Source organism: Canis lupus, chromosome 9 (genome assembly GCF_011100685.1).
Source record: "Canis lupus familiaris isolate Mischka breed German Shepherd chromosome 9, alternate assembly UU_Cfam_GSD_1.0, whole genome shotgun sequence".
Classification (NCBI taxonomy): domain Eukaryota; kingdom Metazoa; phylum Chordata; class Mammalia; order Carnivora; family Canidae; genus Canis; species Canis lupus.
The window spans coordinates 29,215,672-29,231,741 of NC_049230.1; the positions used below are offsets into that span (position 1 = coordinate 29,215,672).

Genomic DNA, 16,070 nt, shown 5'->3' on the forward strand with positions numbered 1-16,070 from the left:
CACATGTGCTGTTATTTTTATTAACACTTTTCCTGATATCCACATCCCCACACCATCCTTTCCGGACTCTTCTCCACCCCCATCTATGCTCAAGACAGCTCAACTCTATAAATATTAACTGCAATCTAGCTTCTTGTTGGATTCCAACAATAGAAAAGATAAGCAAGAAATAAGTCAAGAGAGACATCAAAGTATACTCCCATAACATCTTCTCAATCTTACTCTTTGAGCTATGGTTTTGACAGCAGCTACATCTTCAGACAACAGCTTCTCTCTGGCAGCCATTCCTCTGATTTGGGCTCAGGGAACATAGTTTCCTCCCCTGAAATTTCCCATCCCCATGTAAAATTAGTCCCATTCTTGCTAGTGCCTGACTGTTGTCTTGGTGCAGGAACAGAAGATTAGCTGAGGACAAGCTGACACTCTGCAACCAGCCCCCCTTCCAGGTGGGATCTAGAGGACATTCCTCCAGGAAGTTCCCAACCGTCTTTTTTTTTTTTGTTTTTGTTTTTTTTTTTTTTTTGTTTTTTTTTTTTCTTTTGCAAACTTTTATTTGTGCACATTCAATTGAAAAAGATAACTTTTACAGGTTCTTTGGTGCCCATATTCAGCATACAAAAATGTAAAAGACTATTCACAAATAAAACACATTAGCTCAAACTGGGAAAAAATAATGACACTAACGAAACAGTTTAAGGTAGTGCACACTGTGACAGCTCTGCTTACGGGGACATGAGAATTACTGCGAAAATAAATAGAATGTCCTTTTGTAAAAGCAGCAATGTCATGTCTTGTAAACTTCCTTTTTATATTACAGCAAGGTCTGAAATAAAACCCAAAGGGCCTGGAGCTCACACTGCAGCCATGAATGAATATAAGAGTCTATATCCTCAATTACTGTTGGTCCAGTTTTCCTTTTGTTTTGAGTCCAATGTGCGGCAGGTTTTAAAAGGTGCTCAGTTAGGTTCTAACCAGTTGAGTGATGGATTATAAAATTTCTTTCCTGCTTTCAAACACAAATGGGTAGATCTGTTCCACAGCGGTAGCAACAGCCTTTACGTTGGGCCCTGTTACTGTGATACTCCCTGTTGAAAAAATCTGTAATGTAGCTCTTAGAGATTTTATCCGATAGCACACAGCAGGATGAAGTTCAGGTTCATAACTGGCATGAGGTCTATTGTTCTTTGTGAATTCTGGCAAACGAATTTCAAACGGCATGTTACACACTGCCAAAACGTTAACGACCTTAAAATCTGTAAATATTACCTGAAAACCTAATTTCTGCAGGCTGCGAGCTAAACGTCTGGCACCAAATTTAGCTTCTTCTTCACTTGTTGCTCCAGTGCAAATAATTTTTCCTGAGGACCAAATTGTAGCTGTAATTCTAGGTTTTCTAAGCTTCATTAATACTTTTCCAACATCACGTTTATAAATTACATTTGCTCCTTCCAAAGCAATCTTCCTTAAGTTCAAATGGCATCTTGTTCTAAAAACACAGACTACATTTGTAATTAGAATGTCCAATGCAACATCACTGTCTGCATCCATTGGGGTAGTTTAAAAACTTAGCTTCCCACCACGAAGATCACATCAGGGTTACCGTGGGAAGAGGGGGCGGCGGCAGAGAACGCGGCGGCAGCGCTGCTGCCGGTTACGTCGGACGCGAAGGATAAGCTGGAGGACAAGGATGATGATGAGGCGAGCGCGCTCCCCAGTCTCCATGGAACTCCCGCCCCGGCCCGTTGCTAGGAGCCCCCGAGGCTCGGGCTCCGTCTTTCGTGCTTTGTTGTTCCGGGTACTGGCTCCCAACCGTCTTAATGTTAATTCCTTGCCATAGGGAAAAACAACCTGGACAATGGCAAGCCTAAAAAAGTTCTTTTGAAAAGCTCTTTTTTCCTTATCTCCAACTCCCAAGTATATAATCAGTCACCCCTTACCAACCACAGGGCATCAGCTCTTTCTGCCCATGGTCCCATCCCTGTGCTTTAATAAAACCACCATTTTACACCAAAGACATCTCAAGAATTCTTTCTTGGTCATTGACTCTGGACCCCACACCACCAAACCTCACCTGTGTTTCAAAACTACATCAGTCTCAGCCCTTGACGGTTCCCTTACCTCTGCCCAACCTCTGGAAACAGCTACTTCATGAAAGTCTTTTTCAGTAATTTCTTCTGAGGACGCCATATTTCCTACCATGATCATGGCATTATATATTCAGAATTGATAACTGTGTATGCAGAATTGAATACACTATATATTTAGAATTGATAACTTTAGACTCTTTAAACTTTGCCTCTGAGAAATTTGTGAACTTTTCTATTTGTTTCATTGAGCAAACTCTAAAAACATAAAATTTCTAAAACACAAAATTGTCTTGAAGTATCAGAAAAATGAACATAAGCCTTCTTTAGAAAGCAGATCTGGACAGTAGCATGTCCAAGATTCCAGTTATCTCAAATAACTGGAAAAAAGCATTTAAAATCCTTCCTGTTTCTTCCTTATGGGGCCAGATGCTGCTCTCAATATTGATAGTGTCCTTCTTGACTTATTGATCTAGCTGATCCTACTTGTTTCAGCCAAAGTAAATTGCTTCCTTGTCACCTGGCTCTTTCTTCTTTAAATACTCTTTCTTTGTATTATATAATTATACAGAAAGCAAAATACTTGTGTATCAAGAGCCCTAAAAGAGTTCATCCCAAGATACATGTTTCTAGAAAATTTAACCTAAGGAAATAAATCTCTGTTCTCATGTAAAAATATTTTTTGCAACACTTTTAAAATAATTAGTACAGAAAGGAATGCCTTACAGAAGGAAATAATTGGCTAAAGTTTGGTGGATCTGTTGAAGTTTTAGAATATATATATATATATATATATATATATATATATATAACCTAGAGAGAAATAGAGAGATAACATACATATTGAAAGAAGTAGGGAAACAGATCCAGAAATAAATACACATACAAAAAAACTGATGATAATCATCTACATACTCTTAGCAGGGGTTTCTCTTCATATAATAGCATTTATGGTATATTGTATTTTGATATTTAACATAAAATCTAAATTGCAATGCACTAAACAAAAAATAGAAATTCTTTTTTTGAAGGTACAACTCTAATAGCCCACATGCCACTAGCTCTCCTGAAGATAAGTTCCAAAATTCACTTAGTTGGGACTTGCAGAATTACCTTGTGAAAAATTTCACACTGTAGAAATTGTATAAATGAAAAATTTGCAAGTGGGAACAATAGTAATCTGTCCCCAATTTACCTTCCTTCATTTCATGTGATGACTAGATGCTTTGTGATCCAGTTGTTTCGCTCAAGGTTGATGCAGTATTCAGGTCAGATATGCATCACACACTCTATTTTGTAGATTTCATGTTTTATTTATAGTTATTGTTTTAGATGCATTTCTCCTATCTTTTGGCTGAATCCCTGCCAGAATGACTCCTTAAAATAACAAAATAGTGTGAACAATAGCAATTGTAGTTAGAATATTTTCCTCTGTATAACTGACACTGCTGACAGGTAGTGAGAATTTTGGTTTGGCCTGAAGGCTTAATGTAAATAAAAATCTAAATGACTCAGTTTTTTTATAATTAAATTCTGCCTGTGATAGAATTCTCTGTCACTGTAGCCCCCACAGAAAGAAGCTGACACGGGTGCTAGCCTGTGCCAGAATATGCAATTAACTAAGTAGGAAGGTGACCTTTTCGTCCAGTGGGTGCCAGTGCTAATTTTTTTTAAAAAAGAGTCCATTATATTTCCAGGTGAATGTATTAGATAACCTTGCCTGCCAACAAGTCCTTTCTGATTTTATAATTGTCAATTTGTGATTTTGCCAGCCCTCTAGCCGATGGATTACAATTACAAAATACAGTAACACTAGATTTGTCCAAGGATTTAGAGTTTGCAAAAGTAATTTTATGTGTCTCATTTCCCTTAACAATTCACAGCACCTTAGATGAGTAATATTGTCTCCGGTTTACAGATAAGGAAACTGAGGTTTAATTTAGCTTCATCTAAGGTCACTAGGTTACTAGGTAATGTATGGAGCTGGTATTCAATCTGTAGTCTTGTTAGCTCTTTAGGTAACAATTTTTAACTACTGCTTGTTGCTACATGGCTTGCCATTTGTAAATTTTTGTGGTTCACATGATTTTATAGTTCCTAATTAATGAAAATCAATAAATCACAGTTTTTTTTTTCCAATAGCTGGCAACTGAGACCCTGTTGCATTCAGAGAGAAGAAAAAAAAAAAGCTAAGTGAATATCGAAAGTTACTAAACCACCTTGAAATGTTATCATTCCAGAACTATTTTAGAACTTTAAGGATTTCAGGTTTTGCCACATTTCTTATGCTCATCTATCACAGATATGTTTCTGGAAAAAAATGCTTAAAGATATTCAATAGTATATCATTCTATCAGGAGGATTACGTTTGCTAAGAAAATACTGTGTTGTTGTTTTATGGTCTCAGTTTTATTTATTTATTTATTTATTTTGGTAATGTACATATAGGCAATAGTCTTCTAATTTACATGTTTTGTAAGTTTAAATTTTCTTAAAGCAAGGGTTCTTGAAATCAGATGCTAGTTTTCCCTAAAGCTAGGAAAAGACATTTTGGAGCATTAGTGGCTGGAATCGAAAGGCACTATTTTGCTTATTGGCATTCCGCTCCATTGGAGCCTTGCTGTAGAGCATCAACAAGTTTGTGATTAGTTCATGCCGAATCTGAGGGCTTGCTGGCTCAATGTCAAATTGAAGAAGTATGATACAGTCTATGGGAGAGAATGCTTTCTCCATTTTGTGTGTGTGTGTGTCTTAATTCTCAGACTTAACACAAAACCTATGGCTTTTACACTCTGTCCATCCCACAGCCCATTTCCTATATTCAGTCTAGACCATTTGAGCCTTCAATAATTTATGTCACCTCAGCTCTCTTCCAGTTCCTTGCCCTACATTACCACCATCCTGCCATCACATAATGCCAGCCTTTTCCTTTCACTGCTGTCTCACCAGGAAAAGACTGGGATTTTTAGTCAAAGTCCTTCAATTTACTTCACCTCACCTCTCTACGCTTAAATCAATGGTATTTCCACTTCTCCTTCCGTCCTGGCTCCACCTACTTGGCTAAAACTATTCCTCATCCATACTATGAATATTATCCTACCTACTCTCCTCCAAAAACTCTTCTGTGAGTTAAATCCTTTCCTTAACTTCAACCACTTTCCTTCCTCTATATATTTCAACCAAGAAAACATAGACCTCTTCCATATTAAATCAATGTATAGATATCCCCCACTTTTCAAGTTTGTATTATAGACTTACATTGGTCCCTGCTTTCACAAACCAAAAGGAACCCAAGAAGGATTTTCCACCTTTATAGAAAAAGGTGGAAAGCAAAAACAGCATTCAGCATTTGTTTTGCACCCAGCCATTACAGGAGCAGCGTGCACGTGGAGGAGTGCAGTGGCCCTTTCCTAGGAATGTGCTCAGCATCTCAGCATCAAGTACCATAGCTTTGGGCTGTGTCTGTGAGTATCTGTGTTTAACCTCCATTATTTTGTGTATTTATTAGCAAAGTATGTCCTAAGGTATCAGGAAAAGACTAAGAGAAGTTATTTTTTGGGACTGGAACACTAAAACTTTTTCCATATAAATAAATGGTAATTGGTTCTTTTATTTACATCATTTCAGTTTATGAAAGCCTTCATGGAAATGCACTACTTTCAAATAGTGAGGGAAACATGTATCTCCTCAATCACATATGTTTCTTTTTAGTCATAGCACTAACTCTGCAGCCAAGTTACTAAGTCTATATGTACTGTCTTTTTTTTTTTTTTTTTTTTAATGTACTGTCTTCATGGTCTTATCACCTGTTCATACTTCAACCTAGGGGTGGTTTCCAACCTCTTAGCTCCCCATCCTATTCCTCTAAAATTATTCGTCTTAGAGTCTTTCATGATGACAATTTCATATACATATGTATGTGTGTATACATACACACACATTTTTTTTTTTTTAAGAGAAAGAGAAAAAGTACAAGTCGAGGGACGGGCAGAGGGAGAGGAAGAGAGAGTATCTCAAGTAGACTTCCTGCTGAGTGCAGACTCCATGCAGGGCTCGATCTCATGACCCAGAGATCATGACCTGAGTCAAAACCAAGAGTTGGATGCTTAACTGACTGAACCATCCAGGCACCCTCATTATTTCATATTTTTAAAGCATTATTGAGGTATAATTGACATGCAAAGTAGCATACATATTTAATATATACAGCTTGGTGAGTGTGCACATGTATATATGCCCATTTTACTACCACCACAGTCAAGGTACCAAACATTCCCAGGGAATTCTTGCTCAATGTGTTTAAAGTTTCAATTAGGCCAGGTCTAGAGATCTGCTGTCTAGCATATCTATAGTTAACGCTATGCCATTGTGTACTTTATTATTTTAATTATTTTTTTAAAAATCTTATTTATTCATGAGAGACACAGAGAGAGAGAAAGAGGCAGAGACATAGGCAGAGGGAGAAGCAGGCTCCATGCAGACAGCCCAATGCGGGACTCCATGCCAGGTCTTCAGGATCAGGCCTTGCGCTGAAGGTGGTGCTAAATCGCTGAGCCACGGGGCTGCCCCACCATTGCATACTTTAAATGTGTTTGTGTTAAGTTTTCTAACGAAACAACACATACACAAAATCATCAAAGAACACAAGGTGATGTTTTGAGTAGATACATTTTCCTTTCACAAAATAATTATTGGGGTGCCTGAGTGGATCAGTCAGTTGGGTGTCTGACTTCCTCTCAGGTCATGATCTTGGTGTCTTGGGATCCTGCATCCCACTCCCAGCTCAGTGGGGAGTCTTCTTCTCCCTCTCCCTCTGCCCCTTCCCCACCCTTGTGCATGTGCTCTCTCTCTCTCAAATAAATAAAATCTTTTAAAAAATTATTTACTTTTCTGATCATAAAACCCAACAAAGATGATAATTATAGAGCATCTGATGTGTATATATGTATTTACTTTTTTATTTTCAGTAGCTTTTTTCTCTTTATCTTCATCCCCATTTCTAATTAGATTACTAATGTCCTATTTTATTTTTATATGATCAGACTTCAGTTTTTATTTTATTTTTTATTTTACATATTTTATTTGAATAATGTTTTCTCTTAATATTTTCCTTTAGTTTCACTAGAGTTGCTCTTCTGTACTTAAAGGTCTGAACTGAATAGTAATTTATATTATAACGAAGGTATTAAGAATATGGATTGATATCTGAGTGGAGCTTTAGGGAATCCATGTTTTGAAAAGCACAATTCTTATATTTAACATTTTCTAAATATGATGTAATTGTGTTTTAATTTAGGTTTAGTAGTTACTTAGAAGAGTATTCTTCCTCTCTTCAACTGACAGTTCAGTTTTAATCTGTTTGCTTGATATTTTCAATTCCTTTTTTCTTTCTTTTTAAGTGATATTCTAATCAGACAATGCGGATTGGATAATATCTTCCTTTTCAGGAGCTAAGTTTTTTGTTTGTTTCTTTTTAGACTGGCACGTAATAAATTTTATAGTTAGTATATAAAATTTAATAGAAAGGTATATTTTTCTATTTGTGGGAGACAATCTTTAATATCTAACTTTTATTTCATCTTTATTAATTATATTATCTATATCCTGTATAGCCTTTAAAAAATTTTTATCTGCTTTACTTGTCAAAGAACAATAGTGGTATGTTAAACATGCCTGTAATAATTGTGTTCCTGTCAGAATTTTGACAGGGTGCCAATACATATACATTGATGAACTATACCATTAGATGCCTAATTATACTTTATTTGAAATGCAGTTGACTTAATCAAATGTCATTTTTTAGCAACTTTCTTTTGCTTGTCTCTTAATCATTTTAAGCATTTTATTTTTAGTTCCTCTGGATCATATTTTAGTAATGCCAATACCCCTTAGCTTCTGACTGCAGTCTTTTGGGATCAAGTGATAACTTTGACAAAGTTCTGTGTTGTTAAGACCAACGACGAGACATGTTATTGATTTTTTATTATTCATCTGGACTATACATTATCTGGGAAATGGATATTTTCACCCTAACCACAAGTAATATTTGAACCAGTCTAAACCCTTTCTTACTTTTGCACAAGAGAGAAGCCAGAAGCCAAAGAACAATCTCTACCTTTGAATCAGAGAACAAAGCCCTATTCCCTGGCTCCTCTTTCTGATTTTAAAATACCCAAAGTGTGGACTCAACTCACTTATTTGCACACAAAGCATATAACTTTCATATCCCTAACATTTTAGATATCCTAGGCTTTGACTGTTTATCTTCTTGAAATTGTATTATTGCCTTTTCTTAATTTACACTGACAATGTGGGTTTGGGTTTCTATTCATCAACCTAGCCCTTTCTCACCTATTAACAAAAACGTTGTGAACTTGAAATATGACTAATGACTGACCTAGACTCACTGCTTTCTCTGAGAGTAATGTCCTCCCTAATTCTCCTTTAAAACTTGACTCTCTATCCTGGCTTCTCGCTCTGAACTGGTGAAAGACCCACTCTGAAAGGGGAGAATGTTTTGTTTTGGTGCACGAAAAACAAATCATTACTGTTATTCAATGGATGTGTTCTACTTCCTATTGAAGTTCCCCAGTAAAAAGCAAACCACCCAAAAGAAAACCTATAACAAAACAATTACCTGGAAAGTGAATATATTCTTTCTCATGCATTTAGAGGGAGTTCTCAAAAAAAGAATCATTGCAAAAGCAAGATGCCTGAAATTTTCAGGCCCAGGGTGTTTAAAGGATATAATGGGAATTCAAGCAGAGCTGCTAGATACAGTGTTATTCCTTGCAACTCTATCACAGATTCTCATGTTTTTGTGGCTCATTTTATAAGACTGTCATGTTTGAATTTATTCTGCCAACTAGTCATTTTCTTTTCTGTGGTACTGTTCTAGATATCAACTATATATCCATATCTCCATCTCTTTTTTTCTTCCTCATCATCTTTCAACTATTTCCTTATCTTTCCAATATGGCATATTTTTATTACTCTCTTTATATTTCTATTGTTTAGTTTGAGCTAGGCTTAGGACTGCCACATTCTTTTTAAAGACTTAAAATGCCATCAGAAATACTGCCAGTTGTGTCTCCTGATGGCCATCTTACTCTTCTTTCCCTAAGCTCTTCACTTTGACATAGCAAATCATTTAAAGTAAAATGCACATTTCTCTCTAATGATATCAATTTATACAGGCTTTGTAGGAGTTTACAACTGAAGGGAATGGATGTGCTTGAAAATAAATGAGCACACAATTAATTAATAGTAATTTATTTATGTCTGGACATGTTACAAATATAGATGGCACATGTGTGTAAATTGGTATTTTTGTATATGCCATTAATTTCATGATTCAGTGTTTTGATTTCGGCAGTGCACTGTGCATTTTCCATGTAGTTCTCTTCTTGGTGCCACTTACTCTGAACCTCTCTGCCTCTAGCTGGCTGCTTCTACTGTCTATGAACCACCTGCAGCCTGGCACTTCTTGTTAGAAGTTCAGTACTTGTTACACAGTATTAAGCTGAAGTGGTCATGGTGTATTAGCACCTAATTGATACTTTAGCCAGAAGAACTAAAAGACCACAGGAAAAGGCAGAACATTGTTGAGAAACGTGGAATCCTTGGAGAACAAATACTTGCCGATGTAGACTATTTATAGATCCTCTTGCTTCTTTACCCATTAACCTCATGGTATATTAGCTACTTAGTGAACCACATTTCACTTAGTCAGTCAATGTTTCAAAAGAGTAATGAACTTTGATTTGAATTTGTCTCGGTAGATAGGACATTTTTATTTTAGACATTTTGACAGCTTATGCTAAAGCCCATAAGTAGCAGAAAAATGAACAGTGTAGTGAACTATTGGTTTTAACCACCTAGCATCCGTGTCCCCTTGCAAATGGATACCTTGGTTTCTTTTTGGAAAAGTGTCTCACCAAACACTATGTATGAGTCTTAGTGGTGGGTGATAACTAAGGTACTTGACTATCTCAGTGGAAGATCCTTCTTACTGTCTGGCACATACCAGGAGCAGACGTCTGATTCAAAATTGGCTAAGTGCTGGTCTCTTCTTGGACATAGAATCATGAGCAAATGGAGCAGCAGAGGAAAAGATGGATAGTGACCTGTCATTCCAGTAGTAGTGTCCTAATCTGAAGATTCTTTTACAAAGACTGTTGCTGTTGTTTGCATTCAAACTCTTTGAACTGAATTGTAAGGCTGCAATTTTCCACTGCAAAACATAGCCTCTCAGAAATAAACACAATGTACAGCTTGGTATTCTAACATAGATCTCATAAAGCATCAGCACTGAAAAAAGACAGCAGCAATTCTGCCCTGGTTTGCAAGTAATCAGATGGCACCAGACCTGGTGTTTGCTCCCTATAGTCCATCATTCTTTCCCCTGTGAAATAAGCATAATTGTGCAATCTACTCCATGGTGTTATATGTATGCAAAATGCCTAGAATAGAGCCCAAGATAGTATACATACTCAAGATTTAATTGTAATATCTATTGTCTCAAACTCATCTTTAATGTTTGTGTTTAATCTGTCACACACACACACACACACACACACACAAATTATCTCGACTAATTTCTTCACAAAGTCCTTCACTATCCTGCTTATAAATAGATTCTTAACTATAGGGTGCAAACTGATGGTTACCAGAGGGGAGGCAGGAGGAGATGGGTGAAATAGGGGAGGGGGACGAAGGAGCATACTTGTCGTGATGATCACTGGATATTGTGTGGAAGTGTTGAATCACTGAATCATACACCTGAAACTAATGTTACACTGTTAACCAACTGGAATTTAAATAAACATTTTAAAAAATAAAATAAAAATCACCAAGTTCGATTTTAAGGGAGCAAGATAGCACCAGGGCTTCCAAAGCAAGCATATCAGATATCATTCTGCCAAATGTTGTGCTGTGATGAATTTGAATGTAAGTTATATCCCTTCCAGGAAATATCTCAAAGGAGTTTCTGCTGTCCTAACTGCAGGGTCACTTTATCAGGGATGTAGTCCTTATAGCATCTCCCAGAACTCACCATGAAGAAACATTAGAGAATCTATATTATTGCTGTTCCACCCCAAACATACTGGTGGTTGTAGCTGTGCTATTGTTGTAAAGTGGTTGACTGAGTTGTAAAACATTGAGCTAAGAATCAGGCCGTAGGTGTGGAAAACACTGGACACATCCACTCCTTTTTTGACATATTGGATCTCCCTATATTTCAGGTTGACCCTCATTGCTCAAGAGCAGGGAAAGGGAGAAAAAAATGGCAGTGATCTAGAAACCTATATCAACTCTTTAGAACTTATAATACCTGAAAGGGATATTCTGAACATTCCCATTGTTTTTTCTTATTTATTACACTTTTGGTAGAAAAGCTATATATTCTGAAACACTCTGGGAGAACAAAGAGAAATGCCCTAGAATGATAACTAGCTGGAAGCAGTTTAAGTAGCTGGCTAGTGCTGGCATCTGTCAGCAAATAAGGCTAATAGCATGCTATTCACTCAGAGTCTATTTGTAAGATTAATGGTACAAGATACTATATTTTATATTCTTTGTTTATCAGCATGAGATAGAATGGAAATGGTTTTGAATACATAGAAATCCCATTGTGTATTTTACTGATAATATATAGTTTTTCAAGGTATTTTGACAGTATTAGCATAGTTCTAACACATTTTACTATTTTAAAGGTTTCAATATAGCAAAATGGTCCCAAAGATAAAATACAGGGTTTACAAGTAGAAGGAACACAGAGTATTTTACTGTCATCTCTTTTGACCAAGAGGGAAGTTAGAAATGCCCATCTTGGTCTGAAATGTAGATCATGGATCCCACAGTCATTTTCTTTTACTTAGAACCCACCTTCATTTAGCTTCGGCAAGTTAGGGGAATGAAATATTTTTAATAATAATAATAATAATAATAATAATAATATATTGTTTTAAATGACTAACACTAAAATAAAATAAATTTCAAATAATTCTCATGACACCTATTAAAAATATACTGTTGGAGTGCCATACATATGTCTCAGTTATGTGTCTGACTCTTGATTTTAGCTCAGGTCATGATTTCAGTGTTGTGAAATCAAGCCCCGCACCAGGCTCTGCGCTGGGCATTGGAGCATGCTTAAGATTCTCTCTCCCTCTCCCTCTGCCCCTCCCTGCCCCTTCTGTTCTTTCTCTCTCTCTCAGAAAAAATTAAGAAGAGGAAGAAAGAAGAAAGGAAAGAAAGGAAGAAAGAAAGAAAGAAAGAAAGAAAGAAAGAAAGAAAGAAAGAAAGAAGAAAGAAAGAAAGAAAGAAGGAAGGAAGGAAGGAAGGAAGGAAGGAAGGAAGGAAGGAAGGAAGAAAGAAAGAAAGAAAGAAAGAAAGAAAGAAAGAAAGAAAGAAAGAAAGAAAAATATTGTCAATCATCATATTTTGATACCAGAAAGAATTACATTTTTCTCATCCACTATTCTTATTTTCAATTCTTTAAAAAAAAAAAGATTTTCTGAATTATTAGATGTGTTAAAGCGAGGCCCACTTTGGCATCAATATGCCAGCAAAGACATTTTTCTAAAAATTAATATTTAATAGTTTCATTAATACAAATGGCATTTCCAATAGGTCCTTTAATTACATTTTTTCAATAAAAAAGAAATGAAACGATCTTGAATTAATACTGAAGTTTGATAAATACATTTTATGAGAAAGTGATTATAAGTGCAAAACTAAGAAATAACCAGATAAGGGGCATACTACTGAATGGCATCTTAACAAATCTTCAATTACTTTTGGAGAGATCCTGAACTGAAGTGGACACATCGTGAAGTGGTTTCACAATACAGAGAAATCTCTTAATGAAGATTTTGCAAGAACATAAAGATGTTCTGGGTGAAAGGTTGAAATATGTGCATTTATTACCTTTTTTTATTAGGTTGGTACATGCATAACATAACTGTATTCTGTAGCTGCTCCTTTCACCGGCCTTCCTACATTTCATCCTTTTCCTCTCCAATGCCTTTGAAATTCTGGCACCAGAATCATTTCTCCTGAGCTTTTTTTCTGAGGCACTCACCACCACATCCTCACGACTAACCCATTTCGTAAGTCTTTACCACATCACGATAGTGGGCAGGGTGCATGGATTAAGCAGGGGTCAGGATCTCTGAGAATACGTACCTATTGGCTGGTAAAGTATATGAGAAAGTATTCCCGCATCAGCAGCTGACCTTGGAGAAGCAGTATCGGAGAATAAAAGCATGGGCCTGGCCAGTATTGACAAGCCAAACTGTCCAGGGTGTGTGTGTGTTGCAGAATATGTTGTTCAATGCAGAATATGTGTGTTCAGATAGGTAAGTAGGCACTAAAGAGTTTTGAAAAATTTCTTTTCTTACTGTGTATTCTGTAGATAGTTATTGAATATAAGGTATGCAATGCAATGTCCACAGCAGACAGTGGAAGAAGAAAAATATACAGGCTATTATGTTCTTTGGAAGTATTATAATTGGGGTAAGTACAAGAGAATATAGGAACACATAAAGGACATCTAATGCAATCTCTGTATCAGGGAAGGAAGTGTTCCTGGAGGAGGCGATGCCTAATCTGAGATTCAAGGGATCAGTGACAGTGAGTCAGTGGAAAGAGAAAAATGAGTGAGTTCTGCAATGTCAGAAGGTCTTCCCAGACAGAAGGAGCAGAACATGTTGCCAAGAGGGCTGGGGATCATATGGAACATTTTGAAAGTTGCACTTAGCTCATTTGGGTTGGAGAGCCAGGTGATGGAAGGCTAAAGATGGGAAACTCTTCTTTTCCTCATTGGGATTAGTTTGGGGTCTTGTGGAAAGCAGCAGGCAGAGATTTTCCAGGAAAGGATTGGCAAAGCAAGTGGAAACAGAGACTGAAGGACCAAAATGAATGCCAAGAGGGAAAACTGTCTCCCTATTTATCACCCTCCAGTTCCATTTCCTGCTATGGATTAAACAGAGTTCACTTCTTTGGTAACAAGCAATAGTGAGCAACTCTGACTAACTTAAAAAAGAGAATTTATTGAAAGGATGTTAGTGTCCTATAGGAGGAATGGGAAATTAACTTTGGAAGGAAGCAGGAAAGAAGTTTTACGTTTAGTCAGGGCTCTATTTCAATTCACAAAAGTACTACTAATCCCCTGCTCTCTGTCACACACTGTACAACGCTGAAGACTCAAGGAAGAGACTTAAGTAAAATAGTTATGCACTTGTTTTTGTTGCTCTTAGCGTCTAGCAGGTTGGGGTCGGAGGAGTGTACCTGAAATAATCCCCCAAAGTATCCATGTAATTATGAAGTCTGATACCTGCTATGAGCAAGAAATACCAGAATTTTAAATTAGCATGTCAGGAAAGACTTAGCCGAAGAGGTGATTTTTAAACTTAGATATGAAGAATGTGTAGTTATGTGGGTGAGAAGAAGCATGTGTGACTTTCCTGAAACATGGAAGAAATCAGTGTATTACAACACAGTTAAGGCAGGAGTGTGGGAACATAGTGAGGAAGGCGGCATGTAGGGTAAAATAAAATGGACATAAGGCTGGAGGAAGGTCACGCAGAGTATAAGTAGATCATGTTAGGTTAAGTATTATGTTCTAAGAACAATGAGAAGCTATTGAGAGGTTTTGAGCTGAAACATGCAGTCAGGTTTGCATACGGAAGACTGATCTGGATATCATATCTGTAGCAGAGAGAGTAGGAGGCAAGCACAGAAGTAAAAGAGTCAGGATGGAGGTTCTCATGGCAATCTGGATACACTAAACAGTCATATTACAGTTTTGTCTGCCCACCCTACTTTTACAGCTCTCTTCTAGTTCCTTTAGGAAATTTTCACCCCCTTGCCCCCTTTCACATGTCCTAGCTGAGACTACTAGTCTTGGTGGCTACTCAGAGTACCCCTATCTCTCTAGGCAAAGTGCTTCACTCACAAAGGGGCCATGACTCAACCAGAATCGATTGGTATGTTCTTCAGATTCACATATATATGCCAGAAAAGACTAATTATTTTTCACTATAGTGACTAAGCTGGTTATATGTAAGCGTAGTATTGCTGGCAGCCATTTTAAAAATACAGTGAGTTAGTGTAGGACCATCCGAGTTCAGGGGTGAGATGTGTGGTGAACAAGACACCTCCCTCAGGCAGAAGATACAAGGCAGGGTCAGTATTACTGACTTTTCCTTTTGCCTCAGTCTCTAATAGAGGTCACATGCCAATTTTATTTAAAATTTTGAACATCAGTTCTTACGGATTTTTTTGCATTAATTTTGTTTGCTTTTTTAAAAAAATCGATATCAAAATAATTTTGATCTTGATTACTGAGTTGTTTGGTACTCCCTGAAATCTTGCATCCTAGATGAGTACCTCACTCACCCCACTCCTGAACATTGATCCTTTTGGGTCTGTCTTTCATTTGAACCCAATTCCTATGTTCAGGAAACATTGTACATCATATGTCTTGATGGGAAACAGGTCTCATTTTTCATTATGAACCTAAAAATGCCAATTATGTCTACTGTGGATGTGGTAGGTTGGTTAACTCCACATCCATTCCAACGGTTTTATTGTCTTCTATTTTAGAAGATAAGGAACTAAAATACTCCCCAAACTTCTTTACAACTATTGATCAACATACAACCTAGGCTCTACAAGTCTTACAGCTTCACATAATACCTTGATGCATATAAACTGAAGGCTAGATGTGTAGTGACCAGATATTGTCATTAGCTTGGTAACAGAGGCATACATGTAGACTTTGGGGGGCAATTGAGGTAGAGCATCTGGTTTCTATTCCTGAGGGAGAGTAGTACTGAGCAGCAATTGTTTTTCACTAGAAATATCTCACAATGCAATAGTGCATTGATTTTCTGGCCATGCAACACTCACACATTGTTCTTTTGGCGCTCTTAAAGATTCTAAGAGTTTGAGTATCATGTAATGGATTCTTTTTTGCTT

General features: G+C 36.9%; 1 pseudogene; it reads right to left on the reverse strand.

The window, feature by feature from the left end:
- Positions 538-1,792, reverse strand: LOC609509 (TBP-like 1 pseudogene; annotated as a pseudogene).